The sequence below is a fragment of the Nicotiana tomentosiformis genome, chromosome 11, assembly GCF_000390325.3.
Source record: "Nicotiana tomentosiformis chromosome 11, ASM39032v3, whole genome shotgun sequence".
In the NCBI taxonomy this organism is placed as follows: Eukaryota; Viridiplantae; Streptophyta; class Magnoliopsida; order Solanales; family Solanaceae; genus Nicotiana; species Nicotiana tomentosiformis.
In genome coordinates, this window is record NC_090822.1 from 66,373,554 (window position 1) to 66,379,553 (window position 6,000).

The window sequence follows — 6,000 nt, forward strand, 5'->3', positions numbered from 1 at the left end:
AACAAGATGTTAGATTCAATACCACCCTCTCCATAATCACATGCATCTAAAGCTCTTTCAATCAAGAGCTATTTCAATGATTCTCATGTTTGTAGTTAGAAAGGAAGAGGATTATTTGAACCTAATTCTTTCAAAATTTTCTATTCCAATCAACGACTTCTTACCAGGTTGTTAGGATCGGGAACCCGGATAGTGCTGAATTTAGCCAAACAATGGTATAATGACAATAACAAAGACAATGAAAGTTGATAATAACGGCAATTAAAGAATAAAAATAAGACACAAATTTAACGTGGTTCGGTCAAGGTGACCTACGTCCACAAGCGGAGAGGAACAATTTCACTATACCAATAAGAGTACAAAAGAGAGTACAAAATTAGAGTAAATACACTAATTAATCCCAAATACCCCAAGAGAATAACCTCACAAGATCACTCCAAAGAAAGGGTTCACACAAGTATTTCCCAACACTCACTCTCTTACAAAATACTCTATAATGAAATAAAGGAGGAGAAAGAAAGATAAGAGTGAAAAGCTCTTGAATTGGTATGTTTGCAAATGAGGAGAAACTCCTCTATTTATAGCAAGAAATCCCTGGCCTAATAATGAATATTATGTCATGGCAAATGTCATGATCCACAAATTTGTTATAATGGATATTATGTCATGGCAAATGTCATGAACCATAAATTTATTATAATGGATATTATGTCATGACAAATGTCATGAAAAATTGGCCATATTACAAATCTTCACCTTGGCCTAATTTCAGCTTATATATAGTAAATTTGCTCTACCTTCTCCGCAAAAACCCCAATGGGAAAAATCATTCTTCATAAATGCCAATCAAGTTCAGGCAAAGCTTGAACTTGGACACTAGAAGAGGTTTTGTGAACATGTCAGCAGGATTGTCTCTAGTGTTGATCTTCTGAACAGAGACTTTTCTTTCAGCAATGGTTTCTCAGATGAAATGATACTTTATATCAATATGCTTCGTCCTCTCATGATACATTTGATCTTTAGTCAAGTGAATGGCACTTTGACTATCATAGAAAATGGTAATACCACTTTGGTGTAAACTGAGTTCCGCAAATAGACCCTTCAACCATAAAGCTTCTTTGATCGCCTCGGTCACTGCCATATATTCTTCTTCGGTAGTAGATAAAACTACTACATGTTGTAATGTAGCTTTCCAACTAATAGCGCAACCACCGATGCAAAATACATAGCCTGTCAGTGATCTTCTTTTGTCAAGATCACATGCATAAACTGAGTCTACAAAACCAACCAAAGTGTTAGTATTTCTCCCAAACTCCAAACATGTGTTTGGAGTACCTCGCAAGTATCTGAGAATCCATTTCACAGCATGCCAATGTGCTTTACCAGGGCAAGCCATATACTGGCTTCCCACGCCCATTGCTTGTGAAATGTCTGGACGTGTACAAACCATTGCATACATAATACTGCCGACTGCACTGGAATAAGGAACCTGTGCCATGTACCTCTCTTCTTCCTCTGACTGTGGGGACTGAGCAGCTGATAACTTAAAATGAGCAGCAAGAGGGGTACTAACTAGTTTAGCATCTTTCATGCCAAACCTCTCCAAGACTTTCTCCAAGTACTTCTTCTGGGTCAGAAATAGCCTGTTAGCTTTTCGATCTCTTTTGATCTCTATGCCAAGGATTTTTTTAGCTGCTCCCAAATCTTTCATCTCAAATTCACATTTCAGCTGACTTTTCAAGTTGTAAATTTCTGTTAAATTCTTAGCAGCAATGAGCATGTCATCAACATATAATAATAGGTACACAAATGAACCATCATTTAACTTCCGGAAGTAAACACAACTATCATACATGCTCCTCGAATAACCATGACCCAACATAAAGGAATCAAACCTTTTATACCATTGTCTTGGAGACTGCTTTAATCCATACAAGGATTTCTTCAACAAGCAAACATGATCTTCTTTTCCTTCAAATTCAAATCCTTCGGGTTGATGCATGTATATTTGTTCCTCAAGTTCGCCATGTAAGAAAGCTGTCTTAACATCAAATTGTTCTAATTCCAAATCATACATGGCAACGAAGGCAAGCAAGACACGAATAGAGCTATGTTTAACAACAGGTGAGAAAATATCATTAAAATCAACTCCTTGTACCTGACTATAGCCATTTGCAACTAATCATGCCTTATGCCTCGCATCTTCAACCCCTGGAATGCCATCCTTTTTCTTGAAGACCCATTTGCAACCAATAATTCTTTTTCCTGATGGCGGCTTCACAAGAGACCAAGTACCATTCTTGTGGAGAGACTCAATTTCTTCATTCATTGTAATTTGCCACTTGGCTGAGTCAGCACCAGAAATTGCTTCTACATATTTTGATGGTTCTCCTGTGCAACTGAAAAAGCAAATGCAACATAATCTCCAAACCTTAATGGTTGTTTACCTTCTCTTCTTGGTCTATGTTTGACTATATAATACTTCTCTTCTTCTGGTTCAACTTCAGGAGTCTCAACTTCAGGAATTTCAGCTTCTGTCTCAACTTCAGGAGTTTCAACTGTATTTTGCTCCAAAGTTGATGAGCTTGGCTCAGAAGGAATGCCAATCTCAATCTCCACATGGTTCTGTGTACTCTTTCCTTTATATGTATTACAAGAACTAGAAGACTCTTTTCTAGAATGTAACATAGAGGATTCATCAAAGGTTACATCTCTGCTAATTATAAATTTTGGTGCCATGAGATCAGGATACCATAGTCGGTATCCTTTCACCCCAGATGCATACCCAAGGAAAATGCACTTTTTAGCCCTTGGCTCTAATTTTTCATTATTTACATGCATATATGCAGGGCAACCAAATATCTTTAAATCAGAATAATTAGCAGGAGTACCTGACCACATTTCCTCTAGAGTCTTAAAGTTCAAAGGTGCAGAAGGAGCTCGGTTGACAATATAACAAGCTGTAGAAATAGCTTCTGCCCAAAAGGCGTTTGTCAACCCAACATTTGAAATCATGCAACGAGCCCTTTCCAAAAGAGTTCTATTCATCCTTTCTGCCACACCATTTTGCTGAGGTGTCATTCTCACAGTACGATATCGAGCAATTCCTTCATTCTTGCAAAATTCGTTGAATTCATCATTACAAAATTCCAAGCCATTATCTGTTCTAAGCCGCTTAACCTGTTTTCCTGTTTGCTTCTCAATCAAAACTTTCCATTGTTTGAAATTTAAGAAAACATCACTTTTATTTTTCAGGAAATAAACCCAAACTTTCCTTGAATAATCATCAATGAAAGTTAACATATACCTGGCACCACCTTTTGATGGGGTACGCGAAGGACCCCAAAGATCTGAATGAATGTAATCCAAAGTACCTTTTGTTCTATGAATCGCTGGAGATTTGAAGCTGACTCTTTTCTGCTTCCCGAACACACAATGTTCACAGAACTCCATATTTCCGGTACTTTGGCCACATAAGAGACCTCTTTTAGTGAGGATGGAAAGACCCTTTTTACTCATATGCCCCAATCGCATATGCCACAATTTGGTGATGTCAGAATCTGATTTATCTGATATTGAAACTGCAGCAGCACCTGTAACAGTAAATCCCAAAAGAGTATACAACGTGCCAGATCTGCGTGCTTTCATGATCACAAGAGCACTATGAGAAATTTTCAGAACTCCACCTTCACCTGTGTACTTGTGCACCCAAGAGATTCTAGAGTGCCCAAAGAGATGAGATTTTTCTTCAAGTCAGGAACATGTCTAACATTGGCGAGAGTTCTCACCACATCATCGTGCATTTTGATTCGGACTGTACCTTTTCCAATAACTTTGCAGGCAGCATTGTTGCCCATCAAGACAACTCTATATCCAATAGATTCATATGTGGTAAATAAATCCTGATTGGGACACATATGATAAGAACAACCCGAATCTAAAATCCACTCGTTGTTAGATTTGAAACTATTATTAGTTGCTAAAAAAAATAGTTCCCTCAGTCTCATCAGCAGCTACACTTGCTTCGGCAGTGTCAGTATTTTTGTGCTCATTTTTCTTTTCTGTATGCTTTTCTTTATTTTTCAATTTAAAGCATTCAGAAATAATGTGACCTTTCTTATGACAATATTTGCACATGACATTTCTGTATCTGAATTTTGACCTTGATTTAGGTTTCTTACTACTTGAATCTTTCTTATTGGATCTACCTCTTATAAATAAGCCTTCCCCTTGGTTCCCACAAGTTTTCCCAGTAATATCTCTATCTATTTGTTCTTTTGATTTCGAAATAGATTTGATATCTTTATAAGAGATATTATCCTTTCCATAAAGTATAGTATCTCTTATATATTTAAACGACTGGGGTAAGGAAACAAGCAATAACACAACTTGATCCTCATCTTTGATTTCAGCATCTATGTTACTTAAATCCATAAGAAGAGAATCAAAAGTATCAAGATGAGTAAGTATAGAGGTACCTTCAGCCATACGAAAAGGGTAGAGTTTTTGCTTTAGGTAAAACCTGTTTTCTACTGTTCTTTTCATATATAGGGTTTTAAGCTTTTCTCATATGCCTTTGGCTGAGCTTTCTGCTGCAACTTCACGCAAAACCTCATTTGAAAGATTTAAAATAATACCTGCTTTTGCCTTTTTGTCTATGACGACAAACTCCTCGTCCGTCATTTTATCCGGCATCTTCTCCTTTCCTTGCAGTGCCAAATCTAAGCCATCCTGAATTAGGATAGCTTCTATCTTTAATTGCCACATTCCGAAGTTTGCACTTCGATCAAATTTCTCAACATAAGACTTTGTTAGAGTCATTTTGGCTATTTAAAATAATCCGGTTAGATCTGGCTCTGATACCAATTTGTTAGGATCGGGAACCCGGGTAGTGCAAAATTTAGCCAAACAACGGTATAATGACAATAACAAAGACAATAGAAGTTGATAATAATGGCAATTAAAGAATATCAAGAAGACATAAATTTAACGTGGTTCGGTCAAGATGACCTACGTCCACAAGCGGAGAGGAGCAATTTTACTATATCAACAAGAGTACAAAAGAGAGTACAAAATTAGAGCAGTATTTTAAAAGGCATTTCTGGGACTCGCCTAGGGCTCGCCTGGGGCTCGCCCTTGGGCGGGGCACTTGCAAAATGCCCTGGGGCTCATGTATGGGGCTTAGTTCTGTGAGGCTTACACCCCAAACGCCCGACCGTGCGCCCTAAACATGCCTAACGCCCAATGCCTGGGGCTCGCCTAACAGTTCTAACGCAAATCACATGTCGAATTTTCTAATTAATATCGTTGACCTACAAAATTCTTTAACAAATTAATGATAAAAGTTCTATTCATCGATAGAAATATGAAGATTGAGCATAACTCTAATAATGAGACATAGTATTGCGAATTTATATCTTCTCTTGTTATTAGTCGTGTCTTAGTTCATTTGTCCCTCCTTGTTATACACTTTTATTAATTTGATATCTTAAACTAATTTGTATTTATTCATAAAGGAGTAATAATTTAATTAGCGAACTAATAAAATTTTATTAATTATTTACTTTTAAAAAGGTAAAATGTGGAGTTTGATCATTTTTTTAAAGAAATGGTAAGTTTTTAATTATTTGAAAGTTAAAGACGTTATACGTGATTTGTATGCATTAGTTATACTTAAGAATTATGCTAGATATTTTTTTTTCTATGAGTTCCTTTAATTTTTTTTTATGTTATTATGTTATTTTATTAATTTATAAATTAAAATTTTTAAAGATCCATGGGGCTTACGCCCCCCTCCCCAGGCTTACGCCTCGCCCCATGTCAAGTAAAACGCCCCACCTCAAGCTCCCGCCTTTTAAAATATTGCTTGTAAGTAGCGTATAATAGATTATTTGACTAGTTTTTTGTGGGGCGCGCGCGCGCGCACACACACACACATATATATTTCATATATTTATAGTTTTTTTTTAATTTTTATGCAATTTTACCTGTTTATAAATA